Source organism: Mustela nivalis, assembly GCF_964662115.1.
Source record: "Mustela nivalis genome assembly, chromosome: 10".
Classification (NCBI taxonomy): domain Eukaryota; kingdom Metazoa; phylum Chordata; class Mammalia; order Carnivora; family Mustelidae; genus Mustela; species Mustela nivalis.
This window is the reverse complement of record NC_139029.1, coordinates 79,208,359-79,226,461: the sequence shown is the minus strand read 5'-3', so window position 1 is coordinate 79,226,461 and position 18,103 is coordinate 79,208,359. Positions and strand designations below refer to the sequence as shown.

The 18,103-nt window shown below is 36.8% G+C and overlaps 1 long non-coding RNA gene across 5 annotated transcripts in view; it reads right to left on the bottom strand.

Moving 5' to 3' along the window:
• Positions 1-18,103, bottom strand: part of LOC309843342 — an 87,540-nt gene that overhangs the window by 15,787 nt on the left and 53,650 nt on the right. For all 5 annotated transcript variants that reach the window (XR_014300079.1, XR_014300080.1, XR_014300081.1 and 2 more), the window contains one exon: positions 1,516-1,602. This is a non-coding gene — a long non-coding RNA (uncharacterized lncRNA). The remainder of the gene's footprint in view (positions 1-1,515; positions 1,603-18,103) is intronic.

Below are 18,103 nucleotides of genomic sequence, written 5' to 3'. Positions count from 1 at the left end.
GCACACATGGTATGTATGTACAAATATATAAAATACATGTAATCTGTCTCTAATTTAAATAGCAATGAGAGAAATGTATTACCTAATTTGAATTAGCCCTAAATTAAAACTGGAACAGTTAAGTACAATAATTTCAGTCCAGGGCAAAATCATGCTCAATTATAATTTAATATATATATTGATTTTAATTTCAAAAATTAATTATCATAGCTTTCTGGTCTTACATAAAAGCAAATACATAATGTTGCATGTGAATCCCTTTCCCCCAGAAGCCCCTGAAAAAATTCCCTTCATTCACATACCAAGCTCAATTACTGATACTCAAGTCTTGCTTCTATCTTGAAGATGTAATATGTAAGGAAATAAATTAATAAGTATTTATTTTAGGTACAACTGAAATGAACATTAAAATGTTTAAAAAACTTTTAGACCATGACTTCAGTGTGAGGAATCTTAAGACTAGAATGAAAGTATTCATCATCTTAATAATAGATGCCATTTATGAAGTGCTTACTATAGCAGGTGCTTTGCACGCGTTTTCTCATTTAGTCCTTAGAACATCCTGTGAAGTGCATATGGTTGTTGCCTCACTCAAAAGGCCAAGTCGATCAGAGTCATACATATTGTAACCAGACTTCATCTGGCTTCAAGCTCATGCTCCATTTCAATCACTGTGACGCTTCAAAATGTTTAAAGTCAAGGATAGTTTAGTGGCAGGGAGAAGAAACACACACAAGACAGTGACAGTAGAGGTGACTTAATGAAAGGAGATGAGGAACCTTTGTGAAAGGGCTGATGGTGAGAAAGCTCATAGGATGTTTAAAAAGGAAAATAGGGCTGGAAAAGAGAGCAGGGACGAAAATGTGAAATTTGGACAGGGGGGCAGCAGCCACCTCACAGAGAGCCTTGTCGATCATGAATTCACAACATACATGTGGTAGGGAGTCAGGAACATAGCATAATGCTTAAGAACATAAATTCTACATGCAGCTCTAGTTTCAAAACCCAGATCCCCTCTTAGCTGATGTAGTGACCTAAATGTGTAAGCAAATATTTCTTCTGTAAAATGGACACTGAGCAGTTTTCTTACAGATTGCGTGATGACTAAGATACTACGTAAACACACTTAATCGAAGGTCCACGTAATGAATTCTTATAAAATGTTACTGATAATTATTTGTAGTCTTTTCATTATACTTGATCTCTCAATAGACCCTCTAGAAGAAACTTCCACCAGGAAACTGGTGTAAGCACCATGAGACATTTCTTCTGTAGGAACTCCCCTGTGTACTTACTCATGCTATATTCCATTTTCATTCAATCAGTTAAGAATTTACTGAACATGCTCTAATGTTTCAAATAGTGTGCTGGGCATTATGGATGTACAGATAATTAAAATAAGTTTCCTAACCTGGAGGACTTTGCATGACAAAGGGTAGAAGAAAAAGACGGCTGCTATGTGGTACCATTTATGTCAGGAGAAAGGGAAAAGCAAAACTTTTAGTGGGCACTTACCACATTCCAAGCAGGGTACTATATATTTCTGTGTATTGTTATCTGCTCTTCTTCTTTATCAGAACTTGTAAGTAAGTTTCTTTTTTTCTAGGAATAGAGGAGGAAAACAAGCTCAGAATAATCAAATATCTTGCTCAAGTTGACACATTTACTAAAATGACAATTTGCCATTCAGGCTCTCACTCTGAATCCAGGCAAGCTCTTTGCACCTACAATTCTTCCTTTCTAAGTCTCCAAACTGTACCAGTTTTACCCTAATAAAACGAGGACCAAAGTGAGTTTTGGGTTTAGCAACAGGAATTCATAGGTCCTCTTGATGATAGAGTTTAAGGTGAAGGAAGATGCTAGCAAAGGACAGAAATGAAACAGTGGTTGGAAAGGTAAAAGGAGAAGGGATTGTTTTAGGTTGTGTTTTATTAGATCTTTCCATAGCAGTGAACATTAATCTCTTCTTTCTTTTTAGAGCATTTTCTTTCATTGGTCACTATGTCCCAGACTCTGAGGGCTCCTTGGCTGAAACCCTGAATCCAGTTCCAGTAAGAAGACTTAACCTGAGGCTTATATGAGATCTTATTTAATCTTCCCAGCAATATTTTGAGACGGTTGTCATTGTTCCTATTTTACTAATGGGGGAAAACAAAACAAAACAAAACTGAAGCTCAGAGAAGGTAATTTAGCTACCCAAAGTCATAGAGGTATGGAATGATAGGGTGGGGATTAGGACAGAGGACATTCTGACAGCAAAGTTCATACATGCTTTCTACCACACCAACCTTTCAGGAGCTCATAAGGCATGAGATTAAACATGGGTCTTTTACTTGAGATTTTCAGGATTCAGGCTCACTACCCACCACCCCCTACATTTTATGTCTCTAAATTATGGAAGGTTAATCCTCAATTGGCACAGTCTAAATATTAGGGGAGGCCAGAATTTTGTATTTCTGCTTAAGCTAGTCCTAGAAATAGTCCAAATTTATAGATATTAAATTAAGAGGTAAAAGAGACAAATTTAAATAGCTAGCAATTTGTCCCCTCATAAAAGCTTAGTCCTAGCTTCGAGGATACTGCAAATCCCCAGCCCTTGAAAGGTGAATGAAACAGAAGACACCAGTATGCATATTGGTCGACTGCTTGAATCTGGAGATCATTGATAAATCTGCCACATACTGTAAATCTGACTTTAAGCTGTTCACAGTAACTCTTGAAGACAAAATATTACTAATTCTCCAAAATGTTTGACAAGCCTTTCCCAGCACTTCAGTGATAATTCGAACTATCGCCTCACTGGGGTCATGTGCTAACAATGATCCCTCCTCCATCTTCTGAATTCTTCCCACACATTTTAGATATGCAAAGGTATAATGTGGTAAGTGAACTAGTACATGGAGTATAAGTGGGTCTCTGAAATCAGCTATTTTAGAAGACTTAATTTTTCTTGCCTTTCTTGGTTGCTGTAGTGATGATTAGAATAGGGACACTTTTCAGTGGTAGAATTAAGACCTCTCTTCAGAGTAAATCCTTCTTTACTTTGCCTCCTTTCAAGTGCATGAGAACAGTTGCTAGACAAGTTTATTTAATCACTTGGAATACGTCATGTTAACTCAAGGAAGAAGCAAAGCGCCTGAAAAGCCAGGATAAACTGTGCGTAACTTTCTTTCTCCCCTCACAAAATCTAGTTCCAATAAAAACCATCTTTACTGCCTCGGGCTAATGTGTAAGTTAGTGAGAGATTATGGTCTGGTTTTTATAGCGTTTTATGTAGTATTTGACAATCTATAGGGACCTTGCCTGTTAGTCCTTTACAAATATAAAATGTAATTTTAAATTTCACTTCATCATGGTAATAGGCTATATATGCTTCCTTTCTAAAGCCTACAGACCATCTTGTCACCTTAGGGAACCTCAAACAACCTTACTTAATCACCTCTTAGTGACTCATTGTGCCCTGCCCACTCTTTTGAAAATATATAAATCCTAATTATTTTTAGGGCCCTTTTCTAGAAAATGAGGTTGATTTCTTGTACTCAAGCTAAGCATACACAGAAAAAATAGTAAGAGACACTTTGTCTCCAAAGGATTGGATTATATTCATATATTCTCTCCAGTGCCCCTCCTTCCCATTTTCAGTCAAGCCTCTTAGGTAGAAAAACTTGCTTTAGAAGGCAGACAGCCAATCAGCCAAATCCCTAATGGGGAAAATAAATAGTGACAGCCACTTACAGTGAGATGTTAAGGTGTGTACAGTGTGGCTGTGGGGCACACAGCCATCCTAAGCAGTTTAATTTGGTCAGTGCGTTGCTAGATAGATGAAACAATTTTTGTTAACATCTTATAGATGAGGGAAGAGAAACTCCGAGAAACTAACTTGGTCAAGATCTCAAGGTTAATTCCTGGCAAGAGTTGAAACTGGTTCCTCCAATATTTAGTTAACTTATCTCTCTGGTATACCTCACTGCTGTTTACATTGTTAAACTGCTTCCATACTTCCTAAACAGGTCATGTCTTGCTCCTATTGCAGTTATTTCTCATGTAATCAGATAGTTCAGCTCACCATAACATGGTCACTGGTATTTAACAGCGAATACTAAGGTATTTGTTATTTCTTCCCGTGTGATTCTCTGTGCTGAATACTACAATGGCGCTTCCCATGTAGGAGCTTAATTAACACTGAGAAGAGATATGTATGCCCTTTGCAACTCTCACTGTTCCCAGGTAATGGTCCAGGACTGTAGTGGTCTTAGGCTAGATTCCTCCTAGGGGCTTGTGGACTCCACAGACCAATCCTGGAGCTCAGAGAAGCCATTTTAGAGATGGGCTACCTTATGCAATCTTGAAACTTGGGACTACTTGTCCAGCATTTGCTTCATCATACTATCACTATTTCCTGGATATCTACTCTGAATGTGACTTTACCAATTTACAGATTGCACAATGAGAATCCCACCCCATCTAGCCTACTTAAGTTCAGAATGTCAATACCTTGAAACCCATCTTGAGCTACTCCAGAGTTTCAATAACAGATGTCTAATACACACCTAATGGGCTGATGGAAGGAACTCTTTATTTTTTTCTAATTTGCTTCTTTAAATGTGAATGCATTATAACTTGCAGTTGAATACTTCCGTAAAGATAATTACATATGGCAAGACAGAAAAACTTTTTGAAAAAAAAAAAAAACATTCCCTTGAATATGTGCCTGAATTCATTTACAACTGTTGCTGCTTTAAACACTTCAGGCAGAATAAGTGGATGGCACTAAACAGCTTAGCTGCAATTATTATGGAATGTCTGAGGTATAATTTCCCCTGCGGTTTTGTTAGGCGTACAAAATTCATAATTCTGATTTGTGGCAGGTACTTATTACCCATCACAGGTGGGGATATGCAAATATTATTCTAGTAGGGGTGAACAGCCTTTATTTCAGTATTCAGCTATTAACGAGATTTGTGAGTCTGGTACTCTGGGGCCATTTAATTAATTAGATGGTACAGATAAAATATAAATTGTTTTGTAGGCTACACAATTCCTGTCCTAGGAGATGTAAAACTGAGGCTAAATGAACTTAGTGCAGATTGATTTGTTGTTTTTTATGTAGCTTCCAGTAAATGTAAATCCTGCTCATTATTTTACTGTATTAATTCCACTCATAATCCTCATATTCTCTGAGTTTCATTAAAATAGACGTTACATATTTGACTATTTTGTTAAGTGACTTTATCACTTAATCTCCATGTCCGTTTCAGTAAGCACATCCTGTATATGGAAAGAATGTATCTATAACAGATCTTTTGAAAAATTTTCATATTCTTGAGTAAGAGTCTTTTGTTACTTTGCAATATTGTGTATAAGGAAATAAAATATGCTAGAATAAGTCTGAGAAAATTGCATGGCATTAAAAAGACTTTTATTGGGGTCATTCAAGAAATAGTGCAACTTATACAACTTATACAACCTGCAAGTAAGGAGAATCCTTTGTCATGCATTTGATATCTCAGGGAGGTGAGAAGTTTATAGTTATTTGGTTAATGGCAAATAAATTTAATTTTTCGTTTGTCCTTTACATACTTAGCACTGGATGACTAGTAGAGCTGTGGTAAGAAGGATTTGGGATCTTGTCTTGACATAATGGAAAATCACTGTGATTGATTATTGATGTCTGCCTTGGGAGTGTCTAGAATGGTGCTGTTTTTGCTAGCTATTTGCCATCTTTGGCTTATGTCTTTCTTTGGTGACAACTCAATTAAAAGCCTTTAATCGTATTGTTGATTACCCTAAATTTGACAAGAATAAAAATGCACATATTCTGTTTCACTCAGAAGATACTCAATTGGAGTTATTAAATTTCATAGCAGTTCCATCTTTTAATAACACAATTTGTAAATGATTACTTCAGTTTTATTTTGAAACTAGAAACTAGAAAATAATTATACAAATAAATGACTGAATATTTTTTCTGAGTTAAAGTTGGGCTTACCTTAAATTCTACTTTTGAATGAAATACTAGTTTCTTTCTTCTGACCTTCAGGTTTTCATTTAAAAATTGAAATTCAGACTAACAATAATAGTTTCTCTTTTCTCTGAGTAAAATTTTCTGTCCTCTGCCAGCCTCCCTCCACGCCCCATCTCTTTTCACTTCTTAATGAAAGCAATGTTTCTCAAAAGAAGAAACATACTTTAATACCTTGACTAAATAAAAGGAGGGTACACAAGAAAATGCAAGAACTGGAGAACAATTTCCCAAAGGGACTTAACAATCACATTTAAAATAATTGCAAAAGCAGAAGCCCACACATCATGTTGACAACCTTGAATCCAAAGAAAAATACTTAAATGTACAGATCTGAGAGTTCTGTGTTCCAGGTCAGCTTTCAACAAATACGGTTTCAAGCATCTCCTATTAATGTCCATAGAAATCCAGGAAAAGATAAATTTGTCAATTGAAAAAGATATTTATAAGGTGTTACAACTATGTATTCTACATCTCCAAAAGAAAAAATTAAATGAAAGGTGTTATTCAGATTCAAAATCTGTTAAAGAAACCAAGAAAAAATTAAACAATTAGAAAAATATTTTAGCAAAAAAATATGCTGGATTAACAACAAAGGAATTATATACTAAAAGATTAGTCAAGACATTACTACTGAAATTGTTTATGTGGTTTAAATAGATGATAATGAGACATGTTATTCATGATGTATTTTCTGTGAAATGAAATGCTTCTGAATTTGCAAACTTTAAGAATTAAATTGGTTATAAATGATAAAAACCTAGATTATAATTGTGGAAGCAATTTGGAATCTATTATTGATCCTAATCTGAAAAACATATTGATAAATAGGAAAAGAGAGAAAATAAAGAAGGAAAAATACACAAAATATTAAATGTTAAGATTAGTCCTTTTTAAAAATATTATACTCAAGGAAATATTTTATTTTTTTATGTAAAGATTTCATTTATTTATTTGACAGAGAGAGAGATCACAAGTAGGCAGAGAGGCAGGCAGAGAGGGAGGGGGAAGCAGGCTCACTGCTGAGCTGAAAGCCCAATGCGGGGCTCGATCCCAGGACCCTGGGATCATGACCTGAGCTAAAGGCAAGAGGTTTAACCCACTGAGCCACCGGGTGCCCCTCAAGAGAATATTTTAGACATAGATGTAATATTCTGTATTATGCAGGCTTCTTCAAAGTTTCAGGCCTTTGTTTCAGGTAGCACAACCACTCAAAAGCTCTATAGTTGGAGTATATGGAGAAAAAGGAAGAATCCAGTGTTCTTTGGAGAACAAAGAGGGGTCACATTAAGGCATTAATGAGGTGTTCTCTAATGGCAGGTTAGGACCTGAACTTAACCTTACTGGGTGCAAAAAGGAGTTGAACTGAGTGGTACATGCATGACTCCATGTATTTGCCAAATCCCACGGAATTGTATATTAAAAGGAGTAAACTTTAATGAATGCAAACTAAAAGAAAGCACCAACCAGGATGTTGAAGGGCAAATGGATTAAACTGTTATAAATGTATGACATATCAGCACTGAAGAAGATAAGAGGAAGAAGAGATGATTTATGTAACATTGAAAAATAGTGTTTTGGCTATAAAGTTAAACTTTAAAGACAAAAATTAAAAAACTATAAAACTAAAAACAGAAAGGAATTTTACATAAACACTACTCTAGTGGCAGTCGTTTTTCATGGAAGTACAGTTAGTAATTATGAGAGACTTTACATCTGTATTGAGGTTGAATAAAAAGTAAAAGAAAGGTGGATAGTGGGTGATAGGTTTCTTACTGTTGGAGAAAGAAGTTACAGACAAACTAGAGAGGACAATTAGTATAAATTCCATGGTAGTGGATCACAGTTGGGAGACATTAGTGTGAACCCATGTTTAACTTAATAATAGTACAGATGGTAGATATATAAACAATTGTGTGTGTGTGTGTGTGTGTGTGTGTGTGTGTTAGTAGATGTAGAAACAATCCTAGACATATGTATATATGTATATATATATAACATATATATATGTAAGTTAGTATATATACATGTATGTATTACTTAGTTCTATTTGTGGAGAGGTCTTAGAAACAACAATACCCCACTAATGATAAGCGCACACACACCAAGATCTTGGTTTCTAAATACCATTTTAATCAAAGTAACCAAGAATCTTTGGAGAAATAATTGATTCTGGTGCTGGGGCAGGAAAAATACAGGATGAGTCTGAAATATGTTAGGGTGGCAGAAAGTAAGGGAGTGGTTAAAAGAAAAAAAAAAAAAGTCAAAGGGACACAGATGCCAACTGAAAGAACTCCCAATAGCTAAAGCTGGAACAATTTGAACAACAAAGTAAATAATATAATATAATATAAAATAAATATTCAAGAGTCCATACTGATTCAAATAAATGAAGGCTTATGTTCCTTACATGACAATTATAAATAACTAAGCTCTATCCAGAAGTGGAGCTTAATTTCCCAACACTCCTTCTTCCTTTTTGAGAATGGGTTAGACTTAGTGACTCACTTCCAGAAGATTAGTGCATTTAACAACAACAAAACAAAACACCATGATAAACACTACCTCAACCAAGTGATGAAAGTTAACTGGTGGTGTTGGGCACAACAATCTCCTATGAATATGTATGATAAGGACACTTCACCTCTTCAGTATTCATACAAAAACCCATAACCCTAGTCTAATCATGAAAAAAAAAAAAAAAAAGAAAGAAAAAGAAAAACCAAAACTGAGGTACGGTAAGAAATATATTTGGTCTTTGTCCTCAATTTCTGGCAGAGAACTCCCCAAATCCTTGGAATTTTCTAAGTGATAAGAATGTCTTTTGCTCTTTCATTAGGTGTCCTTTTCAAGCACAACTGATTTATGCTAATGAGGTAAATTAGGGTGGGGCCTTAGACAGACTTGCGATGCGGCTTTACCAGACAGACCCAGAGATTAGAGGGTTGGGACTTTCAGACCCACCTCCTTGATCCCTGAAGAGTGGAGGGGGACTGGAAGTTGAATCAGTTGCGAATGACAAATGACTTAATCACTCATGCCTACATAATGAAGCCTCCACAAAAGCCAAAAGCATGAAATTCCAGAGCTTTCAGGTTGGTGAACACAAGAGGATGCAGAGAAGATGACTTGCCTAGAGAGCATGGAAATTCTGGGCCCTTTCTCCACACCTTGCTATATGCATCTCTTCCATCTGGCTCTTCCTGAATTATGTCCTTTTATAATAAAATCGCATCCTAGAAAGTAAAAGGTTTCTCTGAGTTTTGTGAGCTGCTCTAGCAAAGTAATCAGACTAAAGGAGGGGGTTGTCGTAACCTCTGTTTTATAGCTCTTGGGTTAGAAGCACAGGTGACAACTAGAACTTCAGTTGGCATCCAAAGTGGGATAAGAGGATGGGGAGAGTCTTGTCAGACGGAGCTTTTAACCTATGGGATCTGATGTTATCTTCAGGTAGATAGTGTCAGAATTGAGTTCATGGTGTGGTGTTTGAAAAAATCACACATCAGAATACCGAACTAGTGTCCCTCGAAACTGTCCTGGTCATGAAAAATGAGGAAAGGCAAGAAATTGTCACAGACCAGAGGACACTAGGGAGACAGTACAGCTAAATGCAAAGCAGTACAACTTGAGCAACAAAATTAATAACAGTATTTTTCTGTAATTAAGTTGGGTCCTGAAAGAGAAAAAAGGATTCATGTTCATTTTAAGAAAAAGTTTAGGACACCTAGGTGGCTCTGTCAATTAAGCAGCTGCCTTCTGCTCAGGTCAAGATCCTGGGGCTCCTGCTCAGCAGGGAGCCTGCTTCTCCCTCTTCCTCTGCCAGTCCCTTCTGCTCATGTTCTTTCTCTTGCTCATTCTCTCTCTCTCTCTCAAATAAATAAATAAAATATTTTTTTTAAAAAGGGAAGTTTACATTATAATATATTATATTTATGATGAGTTGTTTATAATATCATACATGTTCTTAGCATTGTTGTTGATTTTTTAAAAATCTCCTTCAAATTCTTTCATAAATGGGCTATAAGACTTCAAGACGTTTTACGTGTTCTGGTGTAGTAGCTAATCTCAAACATTCTTGCAAACATTTAAAAGTTGAATTGAAAAGCATGAGAAACATTCTTAGAAGCCTTTTTTACCCTGGGACAGTTAGCTGTAATTGAACTATACAAGGAGTGACTATAAACCTCATAGATATAACCCCAGAAATTCAAATTAAATGTTCCTTCAATTTTTCTGTAGTCAGATCCCCCCAAATGCCCACAGGCATATGAATGCCTCTCGATGTGTGGGGAAATGTGTTGAGGGAAGGGGTTGGGGAGCAGGGAGTCAGTAAGGAAAAGAACAAATTGTAGTTAAAGTTTCATACTTTTGCAAATTGTGCGAAAATGCATGACAAAGATCATGCTGATTTCTTTGAAGCTCTAACATCTGATTCTGCTAATAAGCTACAATTTTTAAACTCATACTTAAGGGTAGTGAGGAAATTGTTTAGGTGTCAGGCTGAAGCAGCGTGTTTCAACCAAATAACCAATCATTGGTGAATCAATCAAATCATAATCTGTGTCTTATTTCCTTGTTGATTTGTAAGCATGTTTCCTCAGGAACACAGAGGTGAGGGAGCGAAGGGAGGCAGGCAGGCAGAAAAGTGAAATTCAGATTTGGGCAGATTTCCTAGCCATAATAAAATCTAATATTTATTTTTAAAACATTTATATAGTGTAACTGTGTCCTACCGAGGGACTATTCTTTAGTGCTTTATAAGTACTCATTCATGTAATCTCATAATAACTCTGAGTAAATACCATTATCATCCCATTTTTCAGATAAGAAACCTGAGGGACAGGGAGATTAATTTGGATTGATACATTTGATCAATCAATTAATTATAAATACTTATGCACAATTTATAAATAAATAATTATAAATAAGTTTGTGATTGGCAAAGTAAGGCAGAACCAGAATTTGAAGATTATTAAGTTCCACCCTAACCCTGAAATTTTTTAGAAAGATGAAGGAAAAGAAGGGAGCTATGAATGAAATAGAGCAGCAGTTGCAAAGTGATGACTGCGGGGACCTGGCACTTGGATTTTGTTTATTAGTCAATAAATTCACGTTAGAATTTGACCACATTTGGATAGTTCATGAATTTCAGTTTGTTGAGTCTCCACAACTCTTTGATGCACTCACTGCCTTGTCACTTAACATATTTAGATGGCTTGTCTGGCCTCTGAAAGTGTTTGGGTTTTATACAAAGAAAATGACATTAAAGGTTAGAATGAGCAAGCAATAGGGATAGAAAGAAATTAGGAAGTCCGAAAAATGGGGAGAGGAGTAAGAAATAATGAAATGCAGATAAAGAAGAGGATGGTGGGGAAGCAGGCCTGAACTTGACAGCCAACCATGTATCTCCACTAACAGAAAGTTACAGTGAGAACAATTGAGTTCAAATTCTTATATTGCTTCCCCTTAAAAAAAAAAAAAAAAAAAAAAAAGTGGAAAAAATGGAGAAAGAACCAAAGATGGACTCTGTCCTCTCTTCTTGCCCAGTTTAGCCTACTTCTGCAGATACTATTGATGTGTTTCCAGCAACAAAAATAATCCCTTCCAACCTTTGTCCAATTCTCTCTGGGACTGTCATTCAGACTTCAGACCAGTTGGGTCCTTTTGTGTTTTGGACCAAACTCCAGTCATCTGGAAAGCATTCTCTGAGCCACAATTAGTAATTCATTGGCCTGAAATCAAGTGTTCTTCCAAATAAAATAGAAGGTAACTCAGCCTTCCGTCTGCTAGAGCCCATCTTTTTGTAAGTGGCAAGCAGCCCTACCTTTAAAGTCCATCAAAAATGGAGCAAGTGAAGGAGGAGAAACAAAAATAAGTTAGAAAGAAAATTAAAAATACCTAGCACTTGAGGCTCCAAATCCACATTTAAACATGAAGAAATCCTGATCTTGGACATACACATATTTGGCATGAGAACTTGGATTGCTTCTTTTACTGATGTTTGTTCGGTCTCTCAAAATGACAAATATGAGAAAGCCTTGGTAAATGAGTTTATTTTGGAGATTTGTTAAAAGTCTGTTCACTGCTGGAACAGTATAGAGAAAAAATCTAAAATCATAAACACCCATTCCCAAAATAAGGAACTCTCCGTGCTGACACCCTTAGCAAAGTTACTAAAGGAAAGGCAAGTGCTTGCACATACTCTGAAGATAGGCAAAGCAGGAACCAACTAAAGGAATAAGGGGACGTTTGCCATGCACACCTGTAACCCTTCCTCAGGCTTACTAGGAGAGCTGTCAAGACTTTTTGGGCAAGTATATGTGAAAGTTTAAACCCTAAGTCAATCTTTTTCTGTATTTTATAAAGTTTAACACAGACAATTTCTCCATTTCTTAAATATCTTCTAAAAATTTAAATAATGGGATTTTAAAGGTATTCTGCTGGGTCACTATGAAAATAACTAGTTGTTAATAGAGAAAAATAGTTGTGACCTCTGAAGGCTATAAACACCTACCATGGTGGCTGCAAAACACATTTTGACTCATTGGATTCCTCTTTAATGAGTATTGTTTTCTACCTCCTGGATTCCTCATTGCAAACCAAGGAAACTAGATTTTGTATGAATAGAGCATTATGATAGATCTTATGCCTTTCATAAGTACCTTAAAATTTGACTCTTTATAGTAACATGATGATGATCTTCCCAAACAACTCACCTAAAAACATTTTAATTTTTTTTTGAAGATTTATTTATTTGACAGACAGAGATCACAAGTAGGCAGAGAGGCAGGCAGAGAGAGAGGGGCAAGCAGGCTCCCCGCTGAGCAGAAAGCCTGATGCAGGATTTGATCCCAGGACCCTGGGATTATGACCTGAGCCAAAGGCAGAGGCTTAACCCACTGAGCCACCCAGGAGCCCTAAAACATTTTAATTTTTAAAGCAGTTTTAGGTTTATAGCAAAATTGAGTAGGAAGTCCACAGGGTTTCTATATAACCCTTACCCCCACCCATGCACAGCCTGCTTCACCATCAGTATCTGGAACCAGAGTAGTACATTTGTTATAATCAATAAACCTACACTAACACATTATTATCACCCAGAGTACATAGTCTACATTAGGGTTCACTCTCAGTGAGGTACATTCTATAGGTTTTGACAAATGTATAGTGGTATGTATCTACCATTATAGTATCATGCAGATTAGTTTCATTGCCCTAAAAATTCTCTGTACTCTGCCTATTCATCCTTCCCTCCACCTAACCCCTGGCAACCACTGATCATTATATGCCTCCGTAGTTTTGCATCTCTAAAATATCATATGGTTGAAATCATACTGTAATCAGCCTTCTCAAATTGGTTTCTTTCACTGACTGTCTCTTCATGGTTTGGTAGCTCATTTCTTTTTATTGTTTAATAATATTCCATTGTCTGACTATACCATAGTCTATTTATCTATCCATTCACCTACTGAAAGCCATCTTGTTGCTTCCAACTTTTAATTGTTATGAATAAAAGTTCTCTAGACATCTGTGTCTAGATTTTTGTGTGGATTTAAATTTTTAAACTCCTGTGGATAAATATCAAGGAGTACAGTTCATTGGATTGTATGGAAAGTGTATGTTTTGTTTGGTAAAAAACCAGCAAACTGTCTCCCAAAGTTGGCTGTACCATTTTGCATTCCCACTAGCAGTGAATGAAAATCCTGTTTGTTCCATGCCTTTGCCAACCCTTGTAGTAGTTAATGTTCTGGATCTGGGCCATTCTAATAGGTGTGTAGTAGTATCTCATTGTTCTAATTTACATTTCCCTGGTGATATGTGATGTGGAACATCTTTTCATATGCTTATTTATTACCAGCTTATCTTTTTTGGTGAGGTATCTATTCAAGTTTCTGCTCATTTGTTTTTTTACTATTGATTTCTCTCTCTCTTCTCTCTCTCTTTTTTTTTTTTTTTTTTTACAGAGAGAGAGAAATATCACAAGTAGGCAGAGAGGCAGGCAGAGAAGGCGGGGTGGGGAAGCAGGCTCCCTTCTGAGCAGAGAGCCCGATGTGGGGCTCCATCCCAGGACCCTGAGATCATGAAGGTAGAGCTGAAGGTAGAGGCTTAACCCACTAAGCCACCCAGATGCCCCTACTATTAATTATTTTTCAAGATTTACTTTTTAGGGGCGCCTGGGTGGCTCAGTGGTTTAAGCCTCTGCCTTCAGCTCAGGTCATGATCTCAGGGTTCTGGGATCGAGCCCCACATTGGGCTCTCTGTTCAGCGGGGAGCCTGCTTCCTCTTCTTTCTCTCTCTGTCTGCCTCTCTGCCTACTTGTGATCTCTGTCAAATAAATAAATAAAAATCTTTAAAAAAAAAAAAGATTTACTTTTTAAAGCTTTTTTATTAGAGAGAGAGAGAGAGAGCACGCAAAAGCCTGGGGTGGGATATGTGTGGGGCAGAGGGAGGAACAGGCTCCCCACCGAGCAGGGCTCCATCCCAGGACCCTGGGATCAGGACCCGAGCCAAAGGCAGATGCTTAATTGACTGAGACACTCAGGGGTCCCATCCCATCAAGAGATATTTAGATCAGATGTAAGAAGGTCATTTTCTCTTGTCAATACAATAAGAGTTCTTTGTCTATTTTAGATAACAATCTTTTATCATATATCTCCTTTGCAAATATTTTCTCCCAGTCTGTGTTCTGTCCTCTCATTTTCTTAATAGCATCTTTCACAGAGAAGATTCTTTTAATTTTAATGAAATGCAAATTATCAATTTGTTCTTTCAAGTATTATGCCCTTACTGTTGTATCTAAAAAGTGACTGCCAAGGGGTGCCTGCCTGGCTTAGGTGGTGGAGCATGAGACTTCTTGATCTTGGAGTTTTGAGTTCAAACTTCATATTGGATGTAAAGTTTAAAAAAATAAATAAAATATATATTTTTAAAAAGTCATTGGACCCAAGTCCTCTGGATTTTCTCCTGTATTAAATTCTAGTTTTATAGTTTTGTGTACATGATTCTGAAAATGTCTTAGTGCTTTTATTTGGGGGAGGGGGCTGAAAAAAAAAAGAAGGCTAAGGCTAAGGATGTTTTTAAAAGTACCCAGACCTCACGAATGTAGGACTATTTCTACATTCTGGTAGATTTTTTGCCTAAGCCCAATTTAGTCACCCATTTGGTCATATTACTCTTTGAATAAAACTAACAGTAAGGATACCCAGATCTTGTTCTAATTAGACCTAGTTTGATGAGTTAGTCCTCTGTAGAGGAATTATCTCTAAGGAAAGCAAGTGTCAGTTTGTTAGACCTAGTAGACTTGTGTGAAAAACATTGTATGTTACACAAATAGTACTCTCACCACTAAATGGCTCAGCACTACATGGATTTCAACAAACTGTACAAACCATGTATCCCAAAATATAACACATCCAGAGAGGGAAAAAAATCTGTTCTAAGATAATTAGCATTTCAAATAAACCCAGTCTGTGCAGTCCACCTACTGCAGAGTACTCTGGTCTAGCCACGTAACAATTAGTACATCTCTTTACATGTCACCCCATTTAGCTAAATTGTGACTCCATTTTATGGGGTAGAAGGACATAGGGTGCTCAACTGTACTACATCATTTTACAACACTTCCTATCAAGAGATATTTAGATCAGATGTAAGAAGGCGATTTTCTCTTGTCAAAGGCTTGCACTTGGGGAACAGAAAAGAGATAAAAGACTTAAACACTTTTCTACCGTATAAGAAGGTATAGTAGAACTGATTTTACTAGACTTGTTGAATGGCAATCCCTGCACCATATTTATCATGATATATTCATTGCTGGTGGTTTAGGTCAATGATGTGTTAGGGAGAATGCAAATTCTTTAAGAGAAGAACAGTATTTCATCATCAGCATATCCCTAGTACCTACCAGAGTGTCTTATATATAGATGTTAGAAAAATTAAATTTTGTCAGATGTGCTATAATGAGTACAGATAATTGCATAGGAAAATATGTCAATATCCATTCATTGCGACAATAGTAAGTGCTTGCCGATTTCACATGCGCACCCATTCTGATCTCATTCTGAGGGCTCCAGAATGCCATTTATTTCCACTTGAATAAAACTAAGGTAAAGCAATACTTATAAGTGCCAAAATATACATTACTTTAAAAATTATGTGTATATATATATATGTGTGTGTATGTGTATGTGTATATATATATATATATATATATATATATATATATATACTATTTCAGCAGGTTAACCATTAGAAAGTCACCACATATCTATCCTTCTCATCTTCCAAGCTCTTACTTTTTTATGGGAGATTTTTCTCACCACTTCATAAACTGAAGTAACTGCTTTCTCTGTCTTCCTTTTTCTAATATTTCCCGGAAATTTTTCAGTTTCCCTAATATTTCAAGAATGGATCAGTATTTCCTTTTCTTCCCTAGTAGGACATACAAATGTCTACCCATTTGTTTAATGTTAAGTACATAATAAATCCCATCGTTCGCTTGTTTCTCAGGGTGCTGATTTCCCGAGAGCCTTCCTGAAGTCCTTCCTGACTGAAGACAAGTTACCTTATATGTAAATAATGTGCATAAAACCATAGGAAAATTATTATAGTCTCAAAAAGCCTCCCTTTTCTATTTCTATTAAAACCCACTAACCTTCTTCAGAACACTTATTCAGCATACTCTTATTGTGAAGGCACATCCTCAATGTTTTAAACTAAAGTTATTTTCAGGATTTTCCCACTAAAACCCATCATCCTTCCCTGGACTTGTGGGCTGTTGCACATGTCTTCCCTTGGTGATCCCCACATGTCATTCTGCAGTGCACTCATCTTCTCTTGGTGTGACATCCCAAGACGGTGATCACCCACACTCATGGCTTTAACCACTCCTCATATGATAACATTCCACGTGTCTGATCTAACCTTTCTACATGCTTCAGTCTCATATCCAGCGGCCTGCTAAACAGATAAAACTACTTCAAAATCAGAGAAACTGTAAGAATGATCTATTCTCTGAAGGACGCAAACCATGCTGTCACTGGTTATTCGGGATCTTGGGTGTGAAGGCAGACAGGAAGATCAGCTTTGTTTTTCCATATTGTTTTCTATTTTATTTTACTTTTTATAACAAACATATGTTTGCATTTTGGAATTACCAAATAGAAATGAAGAAGGAGAGGGAGCAGGAGAAGAGGAAGAAAAGGAAGAAGTAGGAGGAGGAGCAGAAAGAGGAGGAGGAGAAAGACAGATAAGAAGGAAGAGGAGGCAGTGCCTGGGTGGTGCAGTAGGTTAAGCATCCAACTCTTGGTTTCGGCTCAGGTCATGATCTCAGGGTCATGAGACTGAGCCCCACATCAGGTTCTGTGATCAGTGCCGAATCTGCTTTAGATTCTGTCCTTCTCCCTCTGCCCTTCCCCCTCGTGTGCTCTCTCTCTCTCAAATAAATAATAAGGCTTAAAAAAAAAAAAAAAAAAAAAAAAGAAGGAGCAGCCTTTTAGTCCATTCAGACTGCCATAACAGAATATGATGCACTGAGAGGCTTAAACAACAGAACAACAGAAACCCAGTTCTGGAGACTGGGAAGTTCAAAATCAAGGTGCTGGCAGATGCATCTGAAAAGGACCCTCTTCTTGGTTCATAGATGGCTTGTCTTCTTGTATCGTCTTAGGATGGAAGCGGAAAGGAACTCTCTTGGTTCTCTTTTATATGTGTACTAACCTCATCCATGAGGACTCTACCACATGACCAAAGGCCTCCAAAGACTATCATATTGGGGCTTATGTTCTCAGCATGTGAATTTGGGGAGGAGACAAACATTTAGTCCACTGCAAGAAGAATATCCTCTGAACTTTGTCTCCCTGCTTCCAGTTTTGCTCTCAAATCTACGCTTAATGTAAGTGATCTTTCTACAGTGAATGTGACAATTCCATTCTTCTTACAACCTACATTCTTTTGACTAAAGGATAAAAACCTAGGATCTTTAATGTGGTATATTTCTCTTTCTTTGATCCAGTACTTTCCTAGCTTTCCAGTTTTATCTGACACTTCCTATCTGGCTGTGGTTCTGCTACTGCAGCATCA